The following is an 11,940-nucleotide window of genomic DNA, read 5'->3' on the forward strand; positions in this document are numbered from 1 at the left end:
CTATGCCCAGTAGACAGGTCGACTGTAACCAGAGAAAGGGCACTTCCAGATTTCCTTATTGAATGTTGCCAAAATTGTCGGTGCCTTATGGAATCCAATGTGCTCATAACACTGTTATTTGACTCTAACCTAAATCAGTTCAACGCAATCCACACGACCACTTCGTATTTCTTTAAAATCTATTTTACATCAATAAAACGTCCTCTTTCATGTTTTTCAACCAAAATTTTGTATATATTTATAATTTCTCAATGGGTACTATATTTCCACCTGTCTCATTTTCTTTGAACTGGCCCTAATACTTACTTACTCATGGAGCTGAGCCCTTCTTGAGGAGCCGCCAATTCTGCAGCTACTCAAGAATTTCCCAGCATTTTATGGAACCCGAAGGTTCATCACCGTGTTCACAAGAGCCCTCCACTGGTCCCTATCCTGAGCCAGATCTATCCAATTCATACCATCCCATCCTATCTCTCTAAGATCCATTCTAATATTGTCCACCCACCTACGCCTTGGTCTTCCCTGTGGTCTCCTTCTGGTTTTCCCACCAATATCCTATACGCATTCCTCGTCTCCCCCATTCGTGCTACATGACCTGCCCACCTCATCCTCCTTGACTTGAGCATTCTAATTATACTTGGAGAAGAGTACAAGTTATGAAGCTCCTCATTATGCAGTTTTCTCCAACCTCCTGTGACTTCATCTTTCTTTGGTATTATTTCTATAGGGAGAAGTTACGGTGTTCAAACGAAGAAATATTGACATCAATGCTAAATTAAAGCATCTACCTTATTCAAATTAAGTACGTATGAAGTGATGCACATAACAAATTCAATATATGGGTATGCTTTGCTATGTAGTACATTAAGACGACCCGCGCAGAGTAAAGCAAAGAAAGAAACACAGCTGAAATATTGCAAAGCGGTAGCACTGCCTACTTATCTATATGTAAATGCACTATAAATAGTGAAAGTAAGAGACAAGTAAAACTACAATCAGTAAAAATGAGTGTAAGTGTTAAGTGTAATAACAGATATATGAACACAAACACAATAGGCCAAAACCATGCCGAGACACATAAAAAACTTCGAAGATATGCACTGAGAAGACCTTGTTAATATCGGAAGAGGCTTGAGCAGGCCTGTGTGAAATTGAAATGGGCCTGAGAAGGCCTATGTGAAATCGGAACAGGCTTGAGCAGATCTGTATGAACTCGGAACAGGCTGAAGCAAGCCTGTGTGAAATTGGAAGGGCTTTGAACAGGTCTGTGTGCAAGTTAACGGGCTTGAACAGGCCTGTATGAAATCGGGAAAGTCTTAAGCAGCCTATGTGAAACCGGGACAGAAGGAAGCAGGCTTGTGTGAAATCAGAAGGGGCTGGAACAGTTCTGTGTGAAATTAGAACCGGCTTGAGAAGGCCTGTGTGAAACTGGAACGGGCTTGAGCAGACCTGTGTGAAAACGGAATAGGCTGACGCAGGCCTATGTGAAACAGGAAGAAGCTTGAGCAGCCTATGTCAAATAGGAACTGCCTTGAGCAGGACTGTGTGGATCTGTAAGAGGATTGGCTGCCTATGACATAACGCGAAGAATAATGAGAATAAGATTAAGAACACTTTTGAAGTGTATAAATTACGAAGCACCTTATTATGTGCTTTCTTCATCCTCCCTCGTAGGTTAAAAATGTTTTTCAGTACCACGTTTTTAAAATACCTTGATGTAGACTCTCCTGTTATGGACACAGACAACGTTTGTGCCCATACAAAGAACAGGCTAAATTAGTTTCAGTTTTGGGATTTAGATATAAGGCGGGAAAAGGAAAGATTCCGAGCTCAATGTAACAAGTATTCACCGAATTAAAACGGCTTTTTAATTTCTCGGTGGGTGTCATTTTGGTTTGATATTGTGCTTGCTAAATATCCGAACACAGCCACATTTGCAAGAGACTTATTTGCTGACCTTATATTTCGCGGTTTCCTCCTGCGACGAGACATGAATACACACCACGTGTGTCTAGCCCGGTTGTTCTGGAAGGCAACTGCAGCACACCCTGGTAACGGCTGCCAGAACTAGTCTTAGTTCTGCAACTATGACAGAGGTGGCGGGCCCTGTGTAAGAAAAACAAGCAAATAAAAACGATAAGTTCCAGTTTCATTAACTCGCATTCATCTCTTTTTTTTTTTTAATTTCTTTGACTGGCACAGCTGTAATAGACAAAATTAGACATAACTCTTAACAAAATATTTCAGTAATTCAAAACGAAACCCAAATACAATTGTACCTGACTTTCTAGTAAACTAACAATTTAATTAAGTCTCTGGTTCAAAACTGATCATAACAAAGTTTCTCACTTGGCGGGGACACTAGGTACCTTAGCTGAGGTTGTTCGCAATTGTCCTCAGTCCCTCAAGGAAAATGCCAACTAAGTACCTTGACTGAGTCAATGTTGCTTCCTTCCAAATCCCTTCCAGTTCATCATTCATCAATCAACCCACCTTCAGCCGGCACATAACCTCAGATACTGACAACGTGGCGACATAGCAAACGCCACACCTCTCCCCCACAAAGAAAGAAGTTTATCACTGGTCAGCATTTGAGACAGCTCCATTCACATCTACTGCCCAACATTCATCCTAATGACTTTCTCTCCTTGGACTTATACTGGCCGCTTTACAAGTTTTTCCATCAGCGTTCTGTACGGAGCCGTCACCTCTGTCTAAAGCTTCATACTGAGTCCATCATAACCTCTTAGCTTCTTCGGTTTTAGTACATTGCGTGTTCTGTTTGAATCGAGAAATTCTTCGTTATGTAATGCCCTAAACTGCTATTTATTTAATTTCTCTTAGATTCAAATATTTTAGAGCAAGCTTCACTGACTAGCAGTCGTAATGGCTTTAAAAATACGAGTCAAGAAAATGAACGCCGCTTGTGCACTTTTAAACATCATATTCAAAAATCAAATGTGGCTGGTTACCAATGACACCAAAACATTTTGTTTCCTAAAAAAAATCTATTTATCCAGAGTAATCAATAACGGCAGTAGTGGAAAAGAAGAGAATTAACAGATCTTTTAAAAGTTTTTATTAATGTGACTTTAAAAATGTTATAAGTGTCGTAGCACATTTGCTCAAAGTAAGAACTGTGGGACCACAGAAACAGCCGTTGCTAGCGAACGGCTCTGAAACAACATTCGTTTATAGGCAACGGCAGTGAAACAGACAACGCAAAGACGTCCGCTTCTAAGCAGCCAATTCTTAATTAGTAACGAATATACGGCCGTTACTAGGGAACGGTTCGGTAAGCACGTTCCCGCTGCATCGGATATGCAAGCAACAGAGGAACGGTGTTTTCTACGTAGTCCGTCCCGAGATATTATAAGCAAAGGACAACGTTCTCCGTACCACTGAAAAATTTCCAAGGCGCACACCGGTCCGCCATTTGCACAAGGCTTTCAACCTTACCTATGTACACTCATATAACAAAATTTTGCAGACGACAAGCAGAAGTCATACAAAATCATGAGAATGAACATGTTCGCGGTATATGACAAGGCGAAGCCAGATACAGAAAATATAAGAGGCTTAAACTTGGCAGTGGTCAAGCTTACCATCGTTCAAGTGACTAAAATACCGTTGCAGAATAAGGTACGTAAGGTTAGCTGGTCTTTAACCCTATATTCGAACCCAGAGCCTCTCAATTACGAAAGAAATCTCACAACCGTTTGAACATGACACTTGTTATCATAGGTAAATTTGTCGGTGTTAAGTGCCGCATCATGCAGACCCAACACGGGCTGCATGTTTAGCCTTCTCAACGTTGGCACTGGATGGAAGTGTGCGATCAGCTTCAAGCTTTATCTTTGTGGAAGAGCCAATCTATTGGATCGGAGGATATGTGCGACCTGGACCTCTCTGAACACACTTACGGCAAAGGGACAAGTGCACGACCAGAACACACTGATCATGAACCGTCAATGACGAAATGTCCCTGTCACACACTACAGTACTAAAGAGAGCTTGTTGGAAGTATTCAATTGCTGTGAATTATGTTTCCGGACATTATCCATCGTCCTGCTTTTATCTAAAACATATTCCTGTTTATATTTCAAAACACAACGTTTCGGAGACTGGGTTCTGCCCCCGTCTTCAGGGAAAACCTTCTAAGTTAAGCCCAATCGAGAGAGATAGTCCCTGTCTCCGGAGGAAGACACTGAGCTCCTTGCTCTATGATGCGTGCCGACTAGCCTTAACTTCTATCGTGTCTGTGCTCTTCGTTCACTTCTTGGTCACATATTTTTGTGTCATTTCTACATCACGTAACTCATAGGCAATCCTACTAGTTATTTGATAAGCCTAGTCGTTCAACAGGGATCGCTATAACTTCTTGTTCCAACGTTCATTGTCAGAGCACAGTCATATGTCTGTTTCATCCCCTCCAGTTTATAGTTACTGTTGTGTTTGGTCGTGTTAGTGAGGAAGATTTAAATCGTTGCAGTTACTAGGAAAATGTTCCTTAACAAATATTTTTGATAATTCATTTATTATCATTCGTATGACCCCGCTTGATTTTGCAAATACTGTAGGTGACAAAAAAAAATAACTTGTGAAATATTAAGTAAGGTTACGTTACGTTTTGCTACGTTACGTTACGTAACGGCGGTGACATTGAAGGGCACTAGCTTCTGGGACGTGACGCTCTGCAGTCTGATAAAGTTCTTCTGCAACGGCGATAAAATTCTTCCGGAAATTTGGTAAATTTTTACCAGGCTATAAGCCGTGACGTCTGAGAAGACAGTACCCTCCAAAAGATATCTTCATTTCCAAGACTAACCACCCACATAAATCATTAAAATTATTTTTACTTTACGTGTATTTTGTGTTTAAATATTCCATCACACAAAGTTAAAATAAACGGCGGATATCTTAAAATAGATTTATACTTTATAACATGTAAAACTTTGTTGGGTAATGAGGCGTTCTTTCTAATCTGTTAAGTTCAGTGTGAGCTTCGTGTAAAGTACAGGTTGCACTTGTCTGATACGAAGCATAACTGTATTCGCTGACAAACAGCCTGCATCTCTTAGAGAAACTTTCCTTAGCATCCTTTGAATAGTTCCAAAGACGAAACTTACGGACAGACATACATGACCTCTGTAGGATTCATTTTATATACCGCATTCAAAGAACGCAAAAAAGTACAGTCAATTCAGAACGTTTTACTTCTGTACTTCTTAACACGCGGAGGCGAACGCAAAGGAAATTAGTAAGACCACTGTAAGGGTATTAAACTGTGGATAATACTTCTCGGTTTTGCGTGAGCCACGATTCTGTAAGTGTAAAGAAGCCATTAAAACCTACAATGATGGAACAGTGCAGTTTTTATCTTGAAAAGTTTATTTTGTCTCTGCTGGTGATGATACCTTCCGCCTTAATGGGACTGGAAGGCTTATTTTCTGCCATCAGTCTCTACCCTGAGCTAGCAGAATCCAACCGGCATCTTTACATCCCACAGGTACCAGGAACTTTTTATTATGCAGAGAAATGCGCTACAGAAATGAAATGTATGGGACGAGCGACGAAATGAACTTTGCTGGAGGACGAAACACATGAAGACATACTAACTACAGTGGTTATTGTGTATCGCATCTGCTTCAATAGTAAAACTCTGCGTTTTGTACAATGAATGTATTTTCGTTTTATATGACTGTCAGAGAAGATTATTTATAATTTATATTTATTATTTATGTATTTATTATTTATTTATTATTATATTTATATATTATATTATATATATTTATATTTATTTATTATATTATATATANCAAAATTTCGAAATGTAAAACTGAATGGATTGAAAATATCCACAGAGTGTAAAACGAAAAAAAAAATCTGGCAGGAACTAATAGCATACTTTCCTTTGGTACGACACGGACCTCATATAAAACGACGCGTTCAACCATTCTTCTATTGTTGCGTGCGTACTCATTGCAGCGGTGACGTTTTTACTGAGTCGTTGTCTAGGAACTATAAAAAGTAGACTTACACAGACACACAGACCGATGGGAGGCATTTATGAGGGACGCCTCTAAGATGGGCTCAGGTGCCGTGATATAAATATCAAGTTTCATGATGATTGGTTCAGGCATTCAGAAGTTGATGGGGAGGGGATTCACAGTCATACAGACAGCATGGTGACCTCGTACGCATATATTTTTCCAAAATAAGGAAATTAGGCTAAAAACAGACTTCCTAAACTTAAAAAAATTGATACCACCACCTTCAAGGAGCCAGTGGAAACCTTTTAATGAGGCTGAACAAGAAGAAGCCAAAATCCCTGACTGCTAGATAATGATGATGTTTACATCGTCCTCCCATCCGCATTTGTATCTCTGTTAAGGTTTCCTCGTCTCTCCCACGCGTAATACTGCATGGCCCGTCCACTTCACCCACCGCAACATAATCGCTTTAATATTATCACGTGTCTTATAGAGCGAGTTTCGAAAGGCCAAGGTGCCCGCCCGATACCCTCCGCTTGCCAGTACCTTTCCATTGCGCTCGAGCCTCAGCAGTGGCTGCAGGGAATCAATAGCACGCGAGACCGGCGAGACGGGGTCAGGCCGCACTGCAACTCTACGCTCGCGGCACGCCCAGATGTGCCCCGCTCCTTCACCCCACTTTCTCCCTCGTCGTTAAGGAAGTAACGTAATTAACACCGATTAAGTTTATATTCTGCAGGACTAATCATATTACGTTCCATCTACAGAATCATGTTAGAATTGTTACAGATCCCTTTACATGTTTAAAATTTATTTGAGGGTGAGGTGAAGCTGTGTAGTTTGATTAATCGTTACTATGTTTTGGAGAGACCTTCTGCCTCCATCTTCAGTGTAAAGAGTGAGCCGAATGTGGAAAATAGTGACATGAATGTAAAGCGAGGGACGGCGTGACCGGGAACATCAGCTAACCAATACCAGTGTTGAGTATGCGGTCTTCGAATTATAACGCTGAGTAATTCGCAGAGAACCCGACGTTTCGAAAGAACATATCGTCTCCATACTCAGTGTCTGAGAGTAAGAAAATCAAGGAACTGGCAGAAGCAGGCGGCGATGGAAGTGGCACGTTCTTCCGAAACGTCTCCTCCAACTACATGACGTTATATTATACACTCTTCATAGTTACGGTCGTGAGTACTGTCCCTGGTTCATGTCCTCAGTCTCCCTACATCCATATTACTTCTCATTACGAGTCATCAACTCTACTACCCTGAAAATGGAAGCAGTATGCCCCTCCGAAACGTTGGTAAATATTTACCATACTAACAGCGCCATGTCCCAGAACACAGTAATCTGTTGTTAGCTACTTCTTAAGTACTTTTACATATATGCGTTATATCCAGAGTTTTCAGACATGCCTTCTTCACACAAAATGCATAAATAAAAGTATAATGAGGAGCAGTGTCTGCTTCGTTTTTCCCATCTCCGAAACTTAAATGTTATCATACGGACCATGTTCTCCTGCTCAGGATCCTCTGCTGCCTGTTGTGAATTCTGATGTTCATAAAATCGTGATTTTTCATCCTTGAATTCAGCCAGTCTGACTCTGACGTAAGCATCCATCTGGGGCTTACGTCAGATTTTTATTAGTAAGTTCTGGGTTTGTTGATGTGGAGCGCTCTCTATGACGAGAGGACGGGTCTGTCGTTTACAATTCCTACTCGCCCTCGCCAGAGCAGTCATTTTGGGTCCGAGTCCCGTCGGACTCACGACCATATTTTACTCTCTGAGATGTGAGACTTCCCTTTTCGTCGCCTCCTACGACTCGCAGGGTCACGGTGGAGGTATTCGACCCCGCCTCCACACGGGATACTTCTCGAATTCAGACAGCTTTCTGGTTAACATATTAAAGATGTGACATGGCGCTTGAAAGCAGGAATGGTGGAGTCATAAAAGACGGCCATTGCTAGGCAACGGCTTCCTAAAACGCATTCTCATATCAAAAGGAATTCAAGAGAGGTTTCAGTGGATAGGGGGAATCTTGAGACCACCAGGCGTTTCTGTTAGCATGGATACGCAGAATAACAGAGGAATCGTAAGACATGGTGTTCTATTTCCGGCCCGTGTGAACCCAGTTTAGGCTGAGATATAGAATCCAGAATTAGAATTCGAGAGACTATAGACTCTGCAAGATTCATCGTGTTACCAAGTAGAGTAGTTTGTGAGTTGTTCAGCCGCAGCTGAGAAACCCCCAGAGAATCCAGAAAGTAGCTGAAGAGTTGAAGTGCTAACGACGTTATCTCATGTCTGTTACTGTAAGAGAAAACCAATAAATCCATTCATCCGATTTAGAACCCATTATTTTCGTCATGCTTACCCCTTCACAAGTGACAATATTTATTTTAAATTTCCACAGCACCCACTACGCCTTTTTCCAGTCTGCTGTATCTTACCAAGCCGTTCCCTGGCAACGGCTTCTAACTGTGGAGACTCTTCAGCTTACCGTTCAGGTCATTCCTTCGCTGACTCTCGTTCGGAACTGCCTGCCAGCTATTCCCTTAACTGAACTGGATTTCCATCTTTCTGAGTCTCCCTTGCAGAGTGCAACTGCACAGAGCACACAACTAATTCTCAATCATCTTTTCAGCCAGCCTGATTTCCTCGTCATATAGCCTCAGGGCGAACCCAACAGAAAACACAGTTTCCAACAATTCCTCTATTGGTGCTTGCTTATTCGTTCCCGCGGAACGTGATTACCAAACAGTTTCCTAGCAATGTACGACTCTTCTGGTTCTATTATTCCGGCCTTCAGGCGTCATGCCACATAAAGGATTTTTACGTACTGTATACCACATGTATTTATGATCAAAGTCGCATACAGTTAAGAAATTTATACTAACACGTAACCTACTTTTTTTCGCCATTTCTCCTTCTTCTCAAGTTCTCCATATCAGTATTTTCCGTGTATTTTGTCCACTTAATTTTTTTCGTATTTATGGCAGACCCTGAGAGCTATACCAACGGTAGCGTGCGTAGCTACTGGCAGGGCCGCACTTGCCGGACAGGTCAAAGGGTAGGCATCAGACGAAAAGGGACACCAAAAACCAAAAACCAAAAACTGATGCCGGAAGCAGCGTCATCAGCAGCGACTTGAAGCACAGAGCAAATGATGCTCGAGATGGTTCAAGTTCGTATAGCAACAGGCGTGACCAGAGTGGTTTGAACGGCTGCTGTACTGCGATGTGGAAAGCAAATGGAAAAACTACCACATTATCATTTTTCCTGGATGAATGAATGGCAGAAACTTTCCTTCACAAACTAACAGGAAAAAGCTTGGAAAAAAAATTCTACTCCAGAGAACAGAGTCCTTCAGACACTAACAGTTGCTCTGCTTGTCAAGAAATTCTCCGCAGTTCATTCTGATCTATGGTTCAGTACTGTGTTCACATAAGACCGTCACTGAACCCAGTCCCGAGCCATACAAATTTATTTCATACCCTCCCATCCTAGTTCTTGAAATTAATTCCGTGTTATCCCCCCCTTTACGTCTACCTCTCCGAAACAGTATCTTCATTTGATATTCTCTGTGTAACATTTCGTATTCATATTGCAAGAACTTGTTAGCCTCCTGCCTAGCCCCTTAACTGGATGACCAACCATTGTCTACATTCGATTAGGAAGAAACTACATACAGACTGATTAGTTACTATAGGATTCTGACGATGGTGTATAACACACTGATATATTGGGTTTTTGGACTTTATCCATCGTCCTGGTTTGGTCCAGTGATTGAGGCTAGCTCTTTCTAACGGACCCAACAGAATAGGTGTTTTCCTTCACCTGAGGACGGAAACAGATCAAGTTTCCGAAACGTCGTGTTTTTATTAGTTATCTTAAAAACCAGGACGATGGATAAAGTCCAAAAACCCAATATATCAGTGTACATACAGACTGCTTTCTTTACTTTCCGAGTTCAAAGGTTTCCGTTATTGATATGTAATTTTAAACCAAATTAAACCTGCAAGGTGTTTATTTTACCATCTGAATCTTCAAATTTTGTATAACTTCTTTGCTACTGAATGTAACTGTAAGAAATTTTCACAGATCAATCTAAAAATTGTGATTTCTTCTTCGCCGTTGGCAATGCTAAAATGAATAAAAATGTGGCGTAGTATGAGACAGGTCAGGGATTCTTTGTTACTGAAACTTTTCGTTCTCTTGTTGTGTTGCTATGGAGCGAGTTTTTCGTGTTGCGCCATCCAGAGACGCTGTCCGCCGGACTGTTTCTTATAGTCGGAAGGGACAGGATCTGTATGTGCCGCAAACATAGCGCACCTATCCGTACGGAAATACTTTACAGTGCAGCGCGCATGCGCAGTGTGCTTTTAAGGGCTACTTACGTTAAAGTTAGGCCGCGCCATAGCTCAAGCGGTTAATCGCTGGCTTCCCACCGCGGCGGCCCGGGATTTGTGGTGGACAAAGTGGCGCTGGGGCAGGTTTTCTCCGAGTACTTCGGTTTCCCCTGCCAATCTTCATTCCACCAATTGCTCTGATACCAACTGATAATGAACCCAAAGTTTCAACGCCTCTATACTGAATCCCATCATTGGGCACCACCCTCAACCAGCATCATTTTCTGTTTTCTGTGCTGTGGTCCCACCCGAGTCTATATAAATAAGCCAACAACAACTGACAGTTCATTTCAGTTCAGTGCAGTTGAAGTCAGAATAGTTCCAGTGGAGTGTCCAGTCGCAAGAAGATAGCAGTGTGTCAGAGAGTGATTTGTGAACTGTTGTAACCAGTTGTATAAAGGCCCAATAAATTCGATCATCAAATCCAAAACCGGTCTTATTAGTCACGCAAACACCGGATACGTAACAATATAAAGTTATGAAAAGTAAAGAATAAAAGTAGAAGAAAGGAAATACAGATGGAAGAAAACAAAGAGTTGATAGACGGAAAGCAATATGGACGAGATAAAGAAGGAAGAGGGACAGACATAAATTTGTAGAGCCTGAGTGTCTTGTAAACCACCCAGTTCCGCGGATCAATAGAAAGCAGGACTCATTGCTCCATCTCTCTCCAACTACCGTCACATGCAATTTGAGAAAGAGAAACGTGCTTATTTGACCGTGAGCCAAGAATAGATTTGACTTTGGGCAGAACAAATGGACGCCAATCACACACCTCTGCTACTTAGCGGCGGCACGCCATCTGCCTGTAGGTCAGTCTATCGACCTGACAGATGGATGTAGAACGCACCCCCCCCCCCACATTGCATGTCAACTCCTGCTCTCTGAGGAGAAGCAGACACGCTGCCATGTGCGTCCTGGGACCCACTAATACAATTAAAACACAATTTTGTGGCCTTTATAAATTGCCTTTGCCAACCAACCAATTTCTGGGTGCTACAGGACACGAAATTCAATTCCCTTACAAGGTAAGTTCAACAGACGTCATGACGATGTAGTTAGAGCTCCGGCACACTAAAAGGGAGGTCGCGGATTCGAGTCTCGGATAGGACATCAGCTATCCCAGCTGGCGGTTTCCTCTATCCCTCGAAATACTAATCCCCAAACTTCCAAATTTGTCGTTCGAAATCGACCTTCAATTCTTCAAAATATAACCTGAAGTCCACAACTGAGCAGTGCTTCGAGCTAGTCCAATTAGCAGTACCTCTAAAATAGACACCATAATGGGCTCTATACAATCCAAAAGTTGAAAAAGAAACATTAAATAAACTATGAGAGAAATAACAAATATGTAAAACCGAACTATATTTCGAGTAAGCCCAGTCCAATTAATGACATGAATATCTACCCAACAGACATCATACGCAAATCTACAAGATATAAACAGTTACAAAACACGCAATAAATAAACTAAAATACAAGAACAATTGTTTACAACTGAACAATATTCCGAGCCAGTCCATTTTACGTCAACAGGC

The sequence above is a fragment of the Cryptotermes secundus genome, unplaced genomic scaffold (assembly GCF_002891405.2).
Source record: "Cryptotermes secundus unplaced genomic scaffold, Csec_1.0 scaffold213, whole genome shotgun sequence".
Classification (NCBI taxonomy): Eukaryota; Metazoa; Arthropoda; class Insecta; order Blattodea; family Kalotermitidae; genus Cryptotermes; species Cryptotermes secundus.